The sequence below is a fragment of the Amia ocellicauda genome, chromosome 12, assembly GCF_036373705.1.
Source record: "Amia ocellicauda isolate fAmiCal2 chromosome 12, fAmiCal2.hap1, whole genome shotgun sequence".
NCBI lineage: Eukaryota > Metazoa > Chordata > Actinopteri > Amiiformes > Amiidae > Amia > Amia ocellicauda.
In genome coordinates, this window is record NC_089861.1 from 22,926,049 (window position 1) to 22,945,921 (window position 19,873).

General features: G+C 40.9%; 1 long non-coding RNA gene across 1 annotated transcript; it reads left to right on the top strand.

Annotated features, from left to right (window-relative positions):
* The first annotated feature begins 9,153 nt into the window (after positions 1-9,153).
* LOC136764582 (uncharacterized) lies at positions 9,154-18,362 on the top strand. The gene is made up of 3 exons (XR_010821213.1): positions 9,154-9,519; positions 16,084-16,185; positions 17,296-18,362. It is a non-coding gene; the product is annotated as an uncharacterized LOC136764582 (long non-coding RNA).
* Positions 18,363-19,873: the final 1,511 nt, after the last annotated feature.

The following is a 19,873-nucleotide window of genomic DNA, read 5'->3' on the forward strand; positions in this document are numbered from 1 at the left end:
GCTGGAGCCCCAGTATTGGCCAGAGGAGAGGGCCCCGCATTTTAAAAGCTGAGGAAAGATCAGAGATCAGAGAGAGAGAGAGGGGAAAAGTTGCTGTTGTAGCATTATGATGGGTGTATTTTGATAAGAGCATTTTAGTTCTGAGCTGAAGCATTGATCTAAAGAAGACCTCTCCCCTAAAAGTTATCAGATTTCCTTAAAGCGTGGGACTGGTTTACATCAAAGTGACAGTTTTGGGAGGATGGCACCGAGAATGGACCGAATAGCTTAGAATCCTGTGAGATGTCTGGAGAAGGGGGCCTGTAGGTAATAAAAACTCTTTGAAATGGACGAGAGCCGAAATTCCGACACAGAGCTATGAACCCGGGTCAACTGGCATTTCCAAAAGATGGCATGGATTGACATCAGTCATAAATCAAGCCCCCCTCCAATAGGACACTGGGGCCTGAAACCGAAATCCAATCTCAAAAACTCAAGAACCAATCACCTATTGATCTGACAGACGTATAAAGAACAGCGCACGGTCTCTCTCTCTCTCTCTCAACTGAACCAGAAACTCGCTGCCACAGCTCAACCTGTAGCTCTGTTGCCCGAACCGGAACCAGAAACCAACCAAGTCTTTGCCGGCAACAGAAGAGTTAAACTGGGAGAAGGAGATTGAGCCGTACAACGAATTCTTTTAAAGAACTTTATCAAATAAAGAACTTTACAGACTGCGCTGCCCACTTGTGCCCACCTGATCAGTGGAGTTTTACAGCTGGACAATTGACTAAGTCGACTGAATACGAAAGTGTCAGTCATTTAAATAGCTATTGAGTCTTAAGAAACTTGACCCTTGGAACAAACAGGGCCCTGCTTTCCTCAAAGACTTTGTCTTCAAATAAGTACGGTGAGAGACCCTGCTTGCCAAGAAGATTTTGTGCACAACCTTGGAGCCTTCAAACCAGTGGAAAATCTGTTTGGAAAAGACTCTACATTCGCGAAACCCCAACTTCCAGGTACATCGACTGAGTGGAAGTTCTTGGACAAGGCCGAACCGGACTGCCTTTGTTCCAAACCACATGGACCTCGTGCCGTGTACTGTTATTTGAGCCCGAGGACAGAGAGGCCTCTCTGCGACGAAATTCAGATAAGTTTAACAGTTTGGAGTTCGTGATTCATGACATTTGAGAAATCAATTAGAAATGTTAATCTGTGATTCATAACTCTAGAATGTGTAATATCATTTAGTTTTCTTAAATATAAATGTGTGTTGCATTAAACTGTTTTGTTGATCATTTTAGAAATAAAAGAAATATCTTCTCATTCCTGTTTAACTGTTTAGTCTGAAATTGTTGTTATTGTTAATAGACATTAGATTATTGGTGGCCCTGCCTATCCTTAATCATTGAATAATAATCAGTTAAGGGAAATTGTGGTAACAGGTAATGATAGGATCTTTCTCGGCACCTAAACGTAAATGAGACTGATATATATATAATGAGAAGTTACCTGACATAAATACTAACCTGCGTAGTTATTTGATGTCTGACTAACAATACTAATGAGAGACTCACCTTCGTCTTACTAACCGGTATTGTAGTCAATGTGTTTATAACCTTTTTTGTTTAACGATTTGTGTGTTATCATATGCGATCCCATGGTCTTTGATTTGGTCACGGAAGTGATTTGTCTTTGATTTGTTGATCTAGAGTTGAATTTTAATTCGTTTTTTCCTTTTGTATAATTAGTGTAGTACTACATTTAGTCTTTGTTTTTGAATAAATTTGACAATTTATATCTTTGGAATTGGTGTCTGCGTTCAATTATTACAGAAATTCAGTTCTACAAGATTCCAGGATTCGTGATAAGGTGATACTATAAATTCACTTCTTTAATTGAAATGTATAAGTGTACCTTACGCTACATATATTTTGTTGTTATTTTTTTCCCCTTTTCTTTGTTTTGCACCAGGGTATAAGAGTGCAACTAGAGGCACAACTTGCCAAAAATAATCCGATGTGAAAAGATATGGGTTCATAACATAGTGTTTATAGATGGGAGGATAAAATGGAAACATTAGTAGGAAATCTCATACATTTCTAGAGCAGTCCTGAAGAACCAAATTCAATGCAAGAAGACATTGGCAAAATGCAACTAAACTGCTCTGAATGTGAGAATCCCACCAACAAAAAAGTAACATCCCACACAGGTCCTTTAATTTGGAGAGCAATTATATAGTGCACCATGCAAGGAGGAGGCAGAATTCAGCAAACCAGCAAACAGGAGTGTCCGAGGAAATCCATTAGTCATGGTCAAAGCAGGCAAAGGGTTGATTATTGGGTGAACAAAACTGAGAGGGCAATCCATGAGGTGGTAATCGGTAAGAAGGAAGCTAGGGTCGGTAATGGGAAACACTAATCAAATGTAACAGGAACACAGTGCTTGAGAGCTTGGAATTAAAGTGCAAATACCACTAAAAATACATAAGTGAGAACCAAATCAAATCCAATTAAATTCAAACAAAGTAACCCAAAAGAATAAACCAACCATATAAACTAAAATGAACACCAATTAACACAAAGCAAATACAATAGCAAATTCTCCAAACATGTAAATCTATGGTTTCCCAATCCTGTACAGTAACCTATTTTAGGGGTTTGACATCTTTCAGAGACAACCTTGTTTTGCATACTTAGCTGCAATCAATTACAATGAGCTGTTGCAATCATTTATTAATTACTTTCAGGAATCAATTAGATCAAAATGTATGTTAAAGTAAAATATAAAACCAGAAACACCGTGGGGGAAAGAGCTTTAGTAAAAAAAAAAGAAAGAAAGAAAAAAAGGAAACAATTTAATTATAACCATTTAAGCAGGGCATTGTCATAATGTATGGCTAAAAACTCAATAAGCAGATTGGGCAGTAAGTAGAGCAAGCAGTCAATACAGAACCTTGTATAAATAAAACAAACCCAAGGCAGGCTTACTGCTACCATCCAATAACCAATAATAATAATAATAATAACTGGAGTGAGGTTGTTAGTGGAGTTCCACAGGGATCAGTACTAGGGCCTTTGCTTTTTCTAATCTATATTAATGATCTGGACTCTGGGATAGTTAGCAAACTTTTCAAATTTGCAGATGATACTAAAATAGGTGGCTCAGCAGATACAATCTCGGCAGCACAGGCTATTCAAAGGGACTTAGATAATATTCAGTTGTGGGCCGACACCTGGCAAATGAAATTCAATGTGGACAAGTGCAAGGTATTACATAAAGGGAACACAAATGTCCACTATAATTACACTATGGGAGGTACAGATCTAGATGAAGTAACGCATGAGAAACACCTAGGAGTCTATGTGGACTCCTCACTTTCTAAATCCAAACAATGTGGAGAAGTAATAAAAAAGGCAAACAGAATGTTAGGGTATATTGTCAAAAGTGTAGAATTGAGAACAAGGGCAGTAATGTTCAGACTGTACAATGCACTAGTTAGAGCTCATCTGGATACTGTGGACAGTTCTGGGCTCCACACTTCAAGAAGGATATCGCTGCTCTAGAGGCAGTTCAGAGGAGAGCAACCAGACTTATTCCAGGTCTGAAGGGAATGTCCTACTGAGAGACTGAGGAACTGAACCTTTTCACCTGGAACAGAGGAGACTACGTGGGGACTTGATCTAAGTCTTCAAAATCATGAAGGGCATCGACCACATTAAACCAGAGGAGCTTTTCCATTTCAGCAAGGACACACGCACCCGGGGACACAAATGGAAATTGGGATTCAAGGCATTCAAGACAGAAATCAGGAGACACTTCTTCACACAGCGAATTGTCACAATCTGGAACAAACGAAAAATCCCCAGCGATGTGGTTGAAGCCGACAATTTGGGAACATTAAAAAATAGACTGGATAGGATCCTTGGATCACTTAAGTTATTAATTAATCAGTTATTAATGGACATCAAACAAGCATGATGGGTCGAATGACCTCCTCTCGTTTGTAAACTTTCTTATGTTCTTATTTGGTATAGCTGTCTTTGCAAGGTTGCCTCATAATGCCTTATATATTCAAATAACAATATAAGACAATGAAATCCTGTTCACTTCAAACAAGAAAGCAAACTGTAGCCACCATTAACAAATCTGAAGTATTTTATTTGTCTTCCCCAGACCTGCATGTATTTTACTTAAATCAAAAGCTGCTTAACATGATGCATTAACGTGTAAAGATTTTGTATTACAACCCCACCCCCTCTGTTTATCACACTTTGATTATAAGTATCACTTGTTCATAAAGCAGTAATTGCAGTTTGAGAGCTGCTGTTAGAACGACTGTACTTTCAGGCATAATTTCTATAGTTTATTGGTAAAGAACAAAGGACAGACTGTAGCATTTCATTCTGAGAATGAAAAGGGCTTCAAATTTTACTTTTTAGTAATTGTTAGTAGTCAATGAAGCCTTTTAGACATCTGATTGAAAAATATATGATTTATCATTAATCAAAATGATTTTAAACTAAATAGTGTTTTGGCAGGTTCAAATCATGTATTCACGACACCTTAATATCAGTTCATACCCTTAATAATGACTTTGTTCCTCTTTTGTTTTTGGTTGGGTCATGAAATGACTAATAAGAAAGCCATGCAAACAGTGTATGTGCTTAGAGACACAAATGTGAGCACGTTTAACAGTGACAGATCTGCTTCTAAATGAATACTGTTAGAATTTGCATAATGCACTTTATTACATACATTTCACTAAAGTTCCACTAAACACATTTTATACAAGAGAAAAGAGTAAATTTAATACTGTCATAATTGAAATAGAGCATGATTCCTATACTGGGGTATGTAGTCATAATTACATCAGTCCTATCAGTGGGGTCAGAACAGGACATCATTACGAATAGTAAGGAGGCAGTTACAATGAAGGTGTTGAATAAAGACGTGAGAGAGAGAAGTGCAGTCCAGACTATTATTTTCAGACATATTCACATATTTAACTTTGTCCTTATGATTGCAAAATGTAATCTCTCTCAGATAACCGATTTTGCATTCACAGCCTATCGTTATCTTTTGAATCGAGAAAATGTCCTAAAGTGGCTGGGGTTCACTACACCCAAGCTGTTGCAAGGCAACGAGGGGGCCCCACAATCAAACCTCGCCAGTGGCCCCGAAAAGGCTAGGGCCGGCACTGATCATCCCAATAGCAGTTTGCTATAATTACGCTTCTGAAAAGTGAATAGTGGAGGCTCAGATGCAGCCCCAACAGGCTCTCGTCCATCTCTCTGTCTCACCTATCACTCCTCCAAATGAGATCCAGCTGAAACTCTAAAAACAGACACAACACGCTACTGGCACTTCCACAAAGTCAAGGGAAGACCACTCTGGTACTCTGGTCTGGGTTTGCTCAATAATTATATGCTTGGCATAAGTATACCCGTTTAGGGCTCTTGAACCTCCATGATGTCACAATGAGGGTGGCAGTGTGAATGGAGTAGTAGTATGAATCATAAAGAGCATAGCCTTCATAAAATATTAAGATCCGATTGCTTTTATTTTTAATTTACTATACAGTGCCATTGGATGCCTTTCTAAGATATGATGAATAAAATACTAAAAACACACCACTGCAGTTCACATAACATCCACCTGATTGTGCAGAAGTGTAAGTTTTAAAGGTTTAAATTAAAGTTACACTTTTGCACCACCATCTAGTGGGCATTATGTGTCCTGCAGTGGTGTGTCTATTTATAACCAGTTGGAGTGAACTCAGATTGTGAGGTCAAACTCAGGGTGAATCCAATAAACATACAGTGAAATCTGACTAGATTTTAATGTGATCTTTCCACTTGTATCAGTGTCCCAGGTCATTATAGACACCAAAAATTCCCCTACTTAATACTGTGGACAACAGCAAGGTTTATCTTTTGCTTGGATAAGCTAGTTGTTATTATTATTGTTATTATTTTAGGTATGTACACAAAGCTGTTTGCTATATTGCATATTATAGAATAGACAGTATTCTCCCTGCATTTTGCAATTAATCCGACAGTGTAAATGTCTCTCAGATCCACATGGTAGTTCTGTGAATACAGGAGGCTGAGGGGGGGGGGGGTAGTATGTGTGCTTAACAGTGTTGATGTGTGTGAAGGGTTTTACATCATTGTTGTTGTTGTTGTTATTGTAGGTACATTATTGTGGTTGAGTTAATATGGCAGACAGATGTGTATCAAGGCAATTGATCTGTTATTTCTGCACATATGTAATGTACACTGCAGTTGCCTGTGAGATGTTGCATCAGTGCCCAAGGGCACAGGTTTAGTTTGAACATTGGTGATACACCAATGTTGGGGGTTGGAGTCATGGTTGCTAGTAGTCTGGGAAGATGTTTTTTAGGATATAGCGATAAATAATAAATTCTGGTGCTTGAAATGAAATACACACACTCTCTCACACTCAGACACACACACACTCACATCATGATGTGAAACAATAGCTACCAAGGACGGATGCCGCACTAATCATGATCCACTTATCGAAAATCTCTTATTAATGTAGAAAAACGCTTAACGTGGCCTACTGTACTTATAATGTAACCAACTGTGCCCAAACTTTATAAATGACAAGACTGGACCTATCCAGGCTTGTAAACTAAATATTGGATGTTTAAGTGAAATTAAAAGCATATCAGCCTGGATGTGTCCAGTCTTGTCGTTTATACAGTTTTGGCACAATCTGTATTGAATTAAATGGATTATGTTTATTCTTGTGTTTTACATAGACACACTATACACCATCTAAGAATGAATGTTTTTTTAAATTTGATTTTAAACCCAGAGAATTACCTTTCTCTCCCAAGTCCTCACACTTTCAAGCCTCAATGATTGAAAACAAACTTCACATGGTAACTGGCGTCAGCCACACGCTGAGTTAGTGTTAGTGATGGATTATAGGATGTGAAGTTTTGTCTGCTGATTTCGCCCCAAAACCAAAGATATAGATTTTTGCCAAATTTCCATACACCTACAGATCCCAGGAGCCATTACATTTAAAGTGACAGGACTGTTATCTCTCTTTAATGACTCACTGCACTCACAGTGTGAAATTGGATACGTGTGTCATGTCAGGAGGATTTAAGAGATTTATTAGCCGCTTTTGAGAGTCAGTGATTTGTGACCATTGACTTACAGCAATTGTGAATTCATGAAAAGGTTTCCATGGATTTGTATGAATCTGGGTGAGTAAGAAACAGGCTTTAACATCTTAGGATTGTGGAATTGTTGGAGGGGCTTTGGGAGCGGTGTGTTTGAATAGTGTTTACTGCTCTGTAGCCTTTTTTGCTATTTGTACACACTTTTTGAGTTACTAAGGACTTTTTATCTTACATAGTTACAGTTTATGCATTTTAATTGTTGATTTATATCTTTAATTGTTTTGCTGGGTGGGAGTGTGGTGGTGTAGGCCCAGTATGGTGGGGCTGACATGGAGACACAGGTTTAGGTGTGTTCCTGCTATGGGGGTCTCGGTGGAGGAGGTTATGATGGCAGTAGTTGAGATCGTGGGGTTTACAAATATTAAGTCTGCTTCCAGAATGAATAAAGTCACTGTTGTGTTTTTAAGTCAGGAATCTTTTGTGAACTAAATAGTGGAGGAAGGTTTTAGTATTGATTTTGCTTTTGTGTCAGCAATGCCTCTATCGACTCCACTGAAGAAAGTTAATTTGATCTAATGTTCCCCCTTTTGTCACTAATGCCGTCTTAGAAAGTGAATTGGCCAGGTATGGAAAAATAATGTCCAGAGCTGGATTTGAGTGCAGCCTGGAGGTTAGTTGTGGAGGAGAAAGAATGTGTGATTTGTGCTTCTTCTGATACAATGAAATGTTGTCTTTGTGGTGAAGTAGGCCATATGAAAAATGCATGTCCTAAACTGTGATCAGTGCCCAGGAACCAGGAAAGACTGCGACGCTGGGGGCTAGTTGGGCTGCAAGGGTTCTGGAGGCACAGGCAGTTGAGGTGAGGGAAACACCTGGTAAAGGAAAAAGCTTTATTCCCTGGAACACCTAATTAAGTTTATGGATGACATGAAAGGTAGGAAGGGAGTTAATTTATCAACCTTTTATCCAGATTTAAAGCTGTTAATGGTCTCTGCAAGTGTGGTGCTGCAAAAATCAACAGTAGTTGAGTTTGATAGGCAGAAGAGGTTTTGGTTACAAAAGTTGGTGAGCGGTGCCCGGAATCTGATTGCCCCAATAAAAGAGTTTTTAAATAAGTCTTTGTTTCAAGTTTTTACTCGTGGGTGTTTTTATCTTGGTTTATTGTTTTATTTTCCCCATGGTTACTTTTATGCTCTTTAAATGTAAATGGCTGTAGGGAGGTCAGCAAAGAGGGCACAATTATTTGGTTTTCTGGAGTCAAAGCAGGCTAATTTAGTTTTTCTGCAAGACTCATTGTGATATCACAAATGCAGATTGTTGGCTGTCTGAGTGGAAGGGGAAGGTGTTTTTAAATCTATTCTATTCTCACCGGTGCTGGGTGCAGATATTTTAATGTCAAGCTTTTACAAGACACTCAGTTTAAAGATTTCTTTATCCTGTTCTGGTGTCGAAGAAAGGAGACCTCTGTGACTTTAAGAAGTGGGTTGTGCTGCTGTCCTGGAGGGTGTTGTACAAGCTTCCCCTGCCCAAGTGCTCGGGAGATCTGCAGTGGTGTGTCCTGCATGGTATTCTGACAAACTGCTGGCTGTGTCAGGTTGACCCAGGGGTGGAGGAGTGCTGTGCTTTCTGCCCCGCAGTGGAGTCGGTGTTTAATCTTTTTACAGAGAGTCTGCGACTCCAGACATTTTTTATTTTTTTTAGCCCTCTGGTCAACTTTCTCCTGGATCAAGTGAAGCTAGCCATTTTAAAACCCCGTAATAAAAGTCTGTCCAGTACAGGTATTGATGATATACAATGTATTTTTAAAGTTCTTGTTTCGACTAGGATAGCAGTGGACTTCTCCTTTTTTTACCATGATCAGAGATGTAAACTCTTTGAAGTTAAGTTGGTGTGTTGCAGGAGGGGTGTGCAGAGTGGGTGAGGGTGATGAACTCTTATTTCATTTTAATTTGTCTATTTATTATGCTTAATATGTTTGCTGCAGGTTATTTGTTATGTGTGTCGGGGGTTTATTTATTTATTCTATATTTTTTTCTTAATACTGGACTTCCCTACACGCTCTCTCCTAATCACCTTCACCTGCACCCCGGCTCTCTGTCTCAGTATGTAAGCTGGGAGAGATGCTTCAGCCGCACAGCAGACAGGATGAGACAGCGCACTATGTGGCCAGCAGCAGGACTGAGGAAGAAGCAGCAAAGCCAGGTTTGGAGAGGGAATCTGTGCAAACTATTGCGCCGACAGATGATCTCTTTACTTCCTGGTGGATTACAAACAGAGATCCTGAACCCTGAGACGGTGACGATACACCCATACGCACTTGGAGCGGAGCATTGACGGCGTGAGCTTTGAGCAGCTAAATCGACGGGTTTCTGGCTGCAGTAAGTGAAAGTGCACTGAGCAGAATCGAGGGGACTTTCAATACAGCAATTAAGAGCCACAGGAAATTGTACTTTTGGGAACTGGCTTTATTTTGAACTTGGTCGGTGTTGCAGTGATGAGACTGATCGGTTGGTTACTTCCTTCTTCTGGTATTCTTTGACTTGAACTGCATTTGAGAGTAGTATTGCGGACTACACTTCAGAGTGTGGTGAGAAACTGACATTAAACCTTGACACCTCTTATCTTACCTGAGGTTTCACTGCCTTTGGGCAAAACGGAGACCCCGTCAAGAGATTCAAACGGCTTAATGAGTTTTGTATTAATTATCAATTTGTTCCTAGTCTGTTTGACCAACGGGGCGCTGTAGGGCTGCTGGAAGAGAAAGCATGAGAGGTTAATCCCACTGACCTGTGCGGTTTGAGCATTGATCACACCTGCGAAAGAAGAGAATTGAGGTTCGAGGAATTGAGAATTGAGAGAATTGAGCTTTGTGTTTGCATTATAGTTGTAGGGAAATCCTAGTTTTTTAACTTCCTAGTATTCCGTTTTCTTTCTAGTGTTTTTGGGTACGGTTTTTAGTGTTGTATGTTGTCTTCATGTCCTGACTGGAATTTCATTTAACAGGTATTTTCCTTTACCTGTCCCTGTGGGAGTGTCTTTGGGGTTCTGTCAAGCCTGTCTGGTGAGAGAAGCGGTGTGAGTAATGACCTCCTCTCATTTAACAAAGGAGCTGGTGCGTAGTTGCCCCTAGGCACCCACTAGGGTTTGACACTGATCCCTGTGAAACTCCTCTAACAACCTCACTCCAGTTAGAAGCGACTCCTCTAATCGACACCCTCTGTTTCCTATACATCAACCAGTTCATAATCCATCTACTTACATTACCCTGAATGCCTACAGCTTCCAATTTGAGGATCAGTCTTTGGTGTGGAACCTTATCAAAAGCTTTCTGAAAATCTAAGTATATCATATCATATGCTTTCACATGATCTACAGCTGCAGTTGCATGTTCAAAAAAATATAATAAATCTAAATATAAATATAAAGATTATAAGGCATAATCTGCCTCGTCTAAACCCATGTTGACTATCTCCAAGAATATGTTTTTCTTTAAGATGCTCCTCTATTTTCTGTCTAATAATTCTTTCCAATATTTTGCAAGTAATGCAGGTGAGACTGATTTGGTCTGTAATTTCCAGTCTCGGTTTTGTCCCCTTTCTTGTGGATTGGTATGACATTTGTCGTCTTCCAGTCAGTTGCCACATCCCCTGTTCTGAATATTTTAGTTAGTGGCCTATACATTTCCCTCATTTCTTTAAGTACTGTTGGAAATATACCTTCTGACCCAGGTGATTTGTTTGTTTTTAATTCTGCTAGTCCCTTTAGTACCTCCTCATTTATCATGATCTCTCTTAGGGTTTCACTGGACTGGTTGTTAACTTGTTGCATGTTATCCATTTTGTCTTTTGTAAAAACCTATGTGAAATACTCATTTAGAACATTTGCCACATATTGTTTGTTTTCCAAGATACTTCAATGTTTGCCCTTTTTCGGTTTCACTTCCTCCGTTATTGACCTCTTGCTGTTATAATATTGAAAAAAGCTCTTTGCATTACTTTTAGCTCCAATAGCTATGTTTCTTTCTATTTACCTCTTTGCTTTCCCGATCCGTTTCTTACGATCTCTTTGCAGTTCAACATATTCTTTGTATTTTGTTTAGTCTCTATCAGTTCTGTATGCGCTATACAAGATTTTCTTTCTCTTGATATTTTTTTGCATACTTCTATTAGAGCATTTTGGCCAATGTTTTTTGGTCCTCAATGTGTTTTGGTAAACATTTCTCCTGAGTAGTATATTCTTAAAATATTACCATCCATTTTCAACTGAATCTGTATCCAGTGTGCTCCAAACTCTTCTAAGTGCTGCCTCACACTTTCAAGGTTTTCTTTTCTAAAATTGTAGACCATGGTTTTAGACTTGGTCCTTGTTTGTTGAAAGTATGCCTCAAAGCTAACCATACTGTGATCACAGCTTGCCATTGGTTCTCTAACTAGTGTCCCACTCATGCTTTCTGGTTGGTTCCCTGACAAGTTAGAAAGCAGTCATTTACCATCTCAACCATTTCTACTTCTGCTTCTGTAGTCCCAGCTGGGCTTTCCCAGTCTGTGTTTGGGAAATGAAATCCTCCATTATAACAGCCACATCCTTGCTACATGCAGTCCTGATTACACTGTACAATGCAGCGTCTTTCTGAATTTGGTGGTCCATAGCACACTCCACCACTAATCCTCCAGATCTTTTATTCAAAACTTTAACCCACAAAGATTCTGTTCTGTTAGGATCTAATTTGAGTTATTCTGCCTCAATGTCATTTCTGACATATAATGCTACCCTACAACCTCTTCAATTTTGCCTGTCTCTCCTGAACTGTATGTATCCTTTCAACTTGTATTCATCCCCATCATGTTCTGTAAGCCATGTTTCCAACACTCCTACAACATCATAGTAACACACCAGCACTTTGGCTTCTAGGTCTAACATCTTGTTCCTTATACTCCTGGCATTGAGGTACAAACAATTCAGGACTTTTCTAATAGCAGTTTCCCTTTGTTTCTTTCCTTAGTGGAACATCTCCCATTGTCAGAGCTCCCTGCCCCCCTGGTCCCTAGTTTAAAAGATTCTCAATGCAATTCTGTTTAGATGTAGACCGTCTGGTTTGTACAGGTCCCATCTATCCCAGAAGAAAGACCAATGCTCCATAAACTTAAACCCTCTTCCCTACACCAAGATTTCAACCACGTGTTAAACCTTCTAATCTCTGCCTGTCTCCCTGGCCATGCATGTGGTATTTCAAAGAAAACTAGCATGGAGGTTCTGCTCTTTAGTTTCTTTACTAATTCTTTAAATTTGTCTTGCAGAACCTCTGCCCAACCTTTTCCTATTTCATTGGCTCCCATGACAACCATGACCAGTGAATTCCCCCTGGCTTTGGCCAGTAGCCCGTCTACTAGTTTAGGGGGATCTGCAACCTGAGCACCAGGCAAGCAAGATACCATGCAGTCTCTTTATCACTAGAACACACTGTGCAATCTACACCTCTAAGAATTGAGTCTCCTACTATAACTACAGTGAGGGAAAAAAGTATTTGATCCCCTGCTGATTTTGTATGTTTGTCCACTGACAAAGAAATGATCAGTCTATCATTTTAATGATAGGTGTATTTTAACAGTGAGAGACAGAATAGCAACAAAAAAATCCAGAAAAACGCACTTCCAAAAAGTTATAAATTGATTTGCATGTTAATGAAAGTAATAAGTATTTGATCCCCTATCAATCAGCAAGATTTCTGGCTCCCAGTTGTCTTTTATACAGGTAATGAGCTGAGATTAGGAGCACTCTCTTAAAGGGAGTGCTCCTAATCTCAGCTCGTTACCTGTATAAAAGACAACTGGGAGCCAAGAAGCAATCAATCAATCAGATTCCAAACTCTCCACCATGGCCAAGACCAAAGAGCTGTCCAACGATGTCAGGGATAAGATTGTAGACCTACACAAGGCTGGAATGGGCTACAAGACCATCGCCAAGCAGCTTGGTGAGAACAGTTGGTGCGATTATTCGCAAATGGAAGAAACACAAAATAACTGTCAGTCTCCCTCAGTCTGGGGCTCCATGCAAGATCTCACCTCGTGGAGTTTCAATGATCATGAGAACGGTGAGGAATCAGCCCAGAACTACACAGGAGGATCTTGTTAATTACCTAAAGGCAGCTGGGACCATAGTCACCAAGAAAACAATTGGTAACACACTACGCCATGAAGGACTGAAATCGTGCAGCGCCCGCAAGGTCCCCCTGTTCAAGAAAGCACATGTACAGGCCCGTCTGAAGTTTGCCAATGAACATCTGAATGATTCAGAGGAGAACTGGGTGAAAGTGAGACCAAAATCGAGCTCTTTGGCATCATCTCAACTCGCCGTGTTTGGAGCAGGAGGAATGACCCCAAGAACACCATCCCCACCGTCAAACATGTAGGTGGAAACATTATGCTTTGGGGTTGTTTTTCTGCTAAGGGGACAGGACAACTGCACCGCATCAAAGGGATGATGGACGGGGCCATGTACCATCAAATCTTGGGTGAGAACCTCCTTCCCTCAGCCAGGGCATTGAAAATGGGTCATGGATGGGTATTCCAGCATGACAATGACCCAAAACACACAGTCAAGGCAACAAAGGAGTGGCTCAAGAAGAAGCACATTAAGGTCCTGGAGTGGCCTAGCCAGTCTCCAGACCTTAATCCCATAGAAAATCTGTGGAGGGAGCTGAAGGTTTGAGTTGCCAAACGTCAGCCTCGAAACCTTAATGACTAGGAGAGGATCTGCAAAGAGGAGTGGGACAAAATCCCTCCTGAGATGTGTGCAAACCTGGTGGCAAACTACAAGAAATGTCTGACCTCTGTGATTGCCAGCAAGGGTTTTGCCACCAAGTGTTAAATCGAAGGGGTCAAATAATTATTTTCCTCATTAACATGCAATCAATGTATAATTTTTTTTAAATGTGTTTTTCTGGATTTTTTTGTTGTTAGTCTCTCACTGTTAAAATACACCTACCATTAAAATCTATAGACTGATCATTTCTTTGTCAGTGGGCAAACGTACAAAATCAGCAGGGGATCAAATACTTTTTTCCCTCACTGTACCTCCCTCTTCTTGGGGGGAGTGGGCACCATGGTGCTCTGGTGCTCAACTGCCTCCCCATCATCCTCTGAGCTGTCACTGTCCAACTTTGTGTTCAGCAATTCGTACCTGTTGGGCATTTCTAGCTCTTGAGGTGTCTCTAAGGATTGTGCACACTCTTTTCTGTGGTTAAAACCTACTGTAATCCAGCAGTTCTGTACACTTTCCTGCTCTAAGATCTCAACTCTCCTAGGTTTTGGCGTTCACACCATCTCTCTCATGGGCTGATTGACCAGTTCTTCTATATCCCTAATACAGCGCAGATCAACAAGCTAAGCCTCAAGATCAGGGACCTTGATCTTTAGGATTTCAACATGCTGACAACATTCACAAATGAAATCTTCTTGAATGAGTTCATCCAGGAAGGCAATCATTCTGCAAACCTGACACTATAGTGGCCACATGCTTCTAAATTTAGCAAGTTTTATATTTTGTTTTTAATTTTTTGGGGGCTCTTGCTTTCTGTCCCCTGGTCATCTGCTTGACTTTTTTGTCACCAAGAAACAGCACAGCTTTCTCAACAGCAGCTTTAAGTACACTTTTGTCTACCTGCCCCCAATTCACACCTAACTGGATCCACCTGGCACAGCTCACTTAACTGAAATCCTACTAGTCCTAGACTAAATCATCTTTACTTCAAACTATTTACTTTCACCAACTCAGAAACTGTACTGAATTGACTTAGATTAAGGCAAACTACAGACAAGTTTAACTTCAATTAAGGCAGTTATAACAAAATCAGGAATGCTAAGGCTGTCTGAAACTAGGAACACAACAAGATGGCTGCCTCTCACCTGGACTGCCATGTGTCTGTCTATGGCAACTTGTAAATCCTTTTGTTTGTCTTCTACACTCACCTGCACAGTGTCACACTCAGACTACAGTCACATGCCTAAGACCTGAACAATATTAATCAGCTATGTCAGATGTCTTAATCAGTCCACAGATCCATGTCTGTACCAGTCCTGTCTCTCTGTATCCCAGTGACTGGAGTCATAAGGACACTAACTGTGTGAAGATAAATAAAACAGGTCCTGAGATCCAAAGACCCATGTCCCAGTCTGTCCCAATGTGTATCTCAGAAACCAAGTATGTGTGTGTGTGTGTGTGACCAGTCACAGAGAGTGAGGCATCCTACACTCATACCAGTACACATGAGCGCAGTAATGTTCCAGAGGGATTGGACTGGATAATAAAAGCCTTATGAGCCTCAGCCTTACAGCGAGAGAGAGGTTTTCTAAAAAGTGTTTCTCCTGACAAAACACCCAAAACTAGCAATGCGGCAGCTAAGAAAGACCTGAGTGAACCTGCTGCTCTAGTCAGCAAGAGGTTAGACTGCTCTCTCCACCCGGGCTCATATAACAACACCGTATAAACCACACACACCTTACACTGCACAACACCCTGTACAACACACTGTATAAACCACACACACGCTGCATAACACACTGTATAAACCACACACAATTCACACTTACAACACCATGTATAACACACTGTATAAGTATTTCGGGGGGGCGTTACTCAGTCCCTCTCAGACTCCAGTGCGTCTGGCAGGGCAGCTCTTAATGACTGATAGGAGATAAAGCTAGTTAGTTAGTATTTTGCCTCCCTAGTGCATATTTTCCTGATAATGTACATTAAGACATGTATATAAATTGAATTTGAATTCATACATGTTCTCATTTTAGTAACATTAATAAACTCTTTGGGGTTTTAGTATTGTAAGTGTGTCAGTGTGAGTGTGTTGACCCTGATGGACCTCTGAGGATGGAGGGCTTGTGCTTATTCAGCAGTTGAAGCTACAGCTCAACCACTGTCCTTTTCCACAGAGGGAAGTGGTCTCAGTGGTGGAGCGGTCAATACTCTGCACTCCTGACTGCAGGGTTGTGGGGTCAGTCCCGGAGGACGCTGCTGTCATACCCTTGAGCTAGGTACTGTCCCTTGATTGCTCCAGTGCAAATCCAGCTCTATTAATGGGTAGTTGTGTGTTACAGTTTTTATTGATTGCTTGAGCACATTTCTCCAAACAGAATTTACTTTATCAAAACAATTAACTTGCACCCCAAACTGATATACATTTGGCCAAAATGACAAATCCTTTGCAAAATGCACTCAGACTCTCAAAACAACAAATACATGTCACTACATCAAATCAGTTCATCAAAACAGTATCATTTATCATATAAAGAAAAGTTATTTCCATCAGCCACTTGTAACTCCGATTACATTAAAACAAACAAATGATAAAGAATATAGGCTGTCAGAGTAACTTGTCAGCTTAAACTGGTATACTCTTTTTTCCAGTTTTTCCTCTTTTTTCAGGGAGCAACTCAGGTGCTTTTGAGAGTTGCTCTACAGCCCGCAGGGTGTGACTCCAGTATCTCTGTAACTCCTGCACCCTGACTGTCCCTGCTTTCACCACTAGAGGTCACCCAAGCCACAACTGATCAACTCCATTATTCAATTATCATCCCAGCTTGCCCCATTAATCCTCTCCACCTGTTTCCTGTTCTTTCCAGTCCTTATCCTCCTTGATCTCTCCGCAGCATTTGACACTGTTGATCACTCCATCCTCCTCTCCTGTCTTGCTGACCTTGGGATCTCTGGGACTGCTCTCACCTGGTTCTCCTCCTTCCTCATCGACCGGACCTACCAAGTGACATGGCGAGGCTCCTCATCCACCCCCAACCCCTCCTCACAGGCATTCCCCAAGGCTCCGTCCTGGGCCCGCTCCTGTTCTCTCTCTACACTCGCTCCATGGACCCCCTCACTGCATCCCATGGTTTCTCATACCACTTCTAAGCTGATGATGCCCAGATCTTCCTGTCTTTTCCTTCTTCCGACCCTCTCATCCCCTCTCGCATCTCTTCCTGCTTGTCTGCTATCTCCGCCTGGATGCACTCGCACCACCTCAAGCTCAACCTCTCCAAATCGGATCTCCTGTTTTTCCCCCCACTCTTCCTCACCTTCTGCTGATTTCTTTATCTTGATCCCCTTGGAAACCAACACACTCTCTCCTTCTTCTTCTGCTAAAAATCTAGGAGTGACCCTCGATCCTGTGCTCTCCTACACCCAGCACATCACCACGCTGACATGCACCTGTAGATTCTTCCTGAGCAACATACGCTGAATCCGTCCCTTCCTCACCGACTACTCGACTCAGTTGCTCGTCCAGTCACTGGTCCTCTCCCGCCTGGACTACTGCAACTCCCTCCTGGCCGGCCTGCCTGCAACTACTACCCGCTGCTCCAGCTCATCCAGAACTCTGCAGCTTGTCTGGTATTCACTCTGCCCCGATTCGCACACGCTACTCTACTGCTCCGCTCTCTCCGCTGGCTCCCGATAGCGGCACGCATCCAGTTCAAGACATTGACCCTCACCTACCGCTGTCTCGACCACACTGCACCAAGCTACCTTCAGTCACTCGTCTCTCCATACATCCCCTCCAGACCACTGCGCTCCTCCAGTGCCAGAAGACTAACTCTGCCTCCTCTCCACTCTCCTTCCTCCAGAGCCGCTCCTTCTCATCCCTGAACCCTAAGTGGTGGAACGACCTGCCCACCAAAGTCCAAACAGCAGAGTTCTTGACCTCATTCCGGCGCTTATCAAGACACATCTTTTCAGACAGTACTTGTAATATTAGTCCTTTTAATCCCCATTAGATAGCACTTCTTTGTGCGTTACTAATACTTGTATTATTGATTGATTTTCCCCCTTGCTCCCTTACATCTTGACAGCACTTTTACTCTCCAGGATTTATGACCTCACTTACTATACATGCCTGTGTAATTAGGAAGTTGTAAAATGTATTATATTTTGAATTGCTCTGTTTAATGTAAATTTGAATTTGTAATGTTTGATGCCTTGTACTTAAACTGTATTCTTGCACTTTGTATTGCACTTATGTTGCAAGTCACCGGTTAAGGGCATCTGCCATGAAATTAAAAGAATAAAAAATAATAATTTCTGAGTGTTAGTATTGTTATCCTGTCTGCCCGTCTATTGAACCTTGCCTTCTATCTGTTTCACGTCTGCAGAATATCCCCATTATCATTGTTTGCCTGATCGATCGACCTACCTTTCTTTTATTAAATGACTTTGTTCTATGCTTTTTGGATGGATTCTTCTTTTCCTTTTATTGGACTATTCTTGTTTGGATTTCCTTCTGGATTCCAGAGGACCATTTACTAGAGACTGTTCCTGTTGCAGGGGTGAGATCAGTCCAATACTGAAGAATTTTATTCACTTTTTGAATTTGTGTTGGTTGTTTCGGAAAGGCATGGAAAGACAGACTAAACCACTGTTTACCTTTTTCATTATTTTTTAAATTTTATATTCTTTATCTATTCTCTACAGTGCTTAGTGTGTGGTTAATGTATCTAACAGTCTGTAGCTTGCACATATGTATATAAATATTTGTGGTAATGTACTTGGGGGGCACGATATACTTTCGGATATCAGCTTCTGCTTCATTTGGCTTTATTTTCTTTAAGTCTGTCAAAACGAGTTTGTGTATTGTGAAGTGTGTAACACTAAATATGAGTACCACTGCTTGTGGGTAAAATAAAGTGTAAACATTTCACCACAGTTTGAGCTGTACTCATGTTCTGAGTGACTCATTTCACACAACATCAAAAAATAGTATGACAAAAGATTTGACTGTATTCAGTTACAGTAATGCTCCTTATACATTGAATGAAGCTGGAAAGTCCTCAAGATGCTCAAGACCAAGATGGTTACATAAAAAAAGCAAAAAACACAGTTTGTCATATCAGGCCTCAGTAGCTCTCTCTCTTCATGGGTTCAATTGTATTGTACAAGAGGTCAGGAATGCAGTTAGGTGTGCTGTGTTGTCTGATCCAACAGTAAAGAACACCTTCTCTTGAGATGGCTTCACATGTACTAATATTCCCACCTCTCTGGCCTGATCACGGACTGTGGCTTTTTGACCAATGAGATCCTCCCCATTTACTCACTGTGAACAAATGGAATCACTTCATCCATGTATATGAATACATGTGGTAACACATTTGCCTCAAGGGAAACACAACATGAAAATGGGTAGCTATTGTAACTGTCTGCAACTAAATATTGTAAGGAAATGCATTTCTGTGATGAACCCTGATGTGTATAGACTAGAACCTGATCTCCTTCATTCTGTCACTGTTCTTTTCAAAAGGTACCTGCATACCCATTTCATCCTTAGTGTCAATTCAAGACCTGGTCAGTAGCTGCCAGACACTCTGTACATGCTGAAATATTTGATGGTATACATTTATCACCTGGATCAAACATAACGAATTGTTTGAAGCCACTGTATCTACAATGGTCACCTCCTGTTCAGTGTATAAGAGCAGGTGTCACGGTCTCCCCTGTTTCTACCTTTGTTCACCACCAGAGGGCTCCCTCTCCCGAATACTAGTTTAGTGCTTCTCCTTTCTTTTATCCAGTCAAACCAGTCTTTCCACATTCTTCCCTACCAGGTGCACCTGTTCTGTCCTCCTCTCCTATCATTGGTCAATCCTTCATTCACCTTGTTCAATCCCTCTATCCTTCACAGTACTTAAACCCCTCTGTTTCCTAGATTCATTGCGAAGTCTTGCATTCTCTCCTGGATCA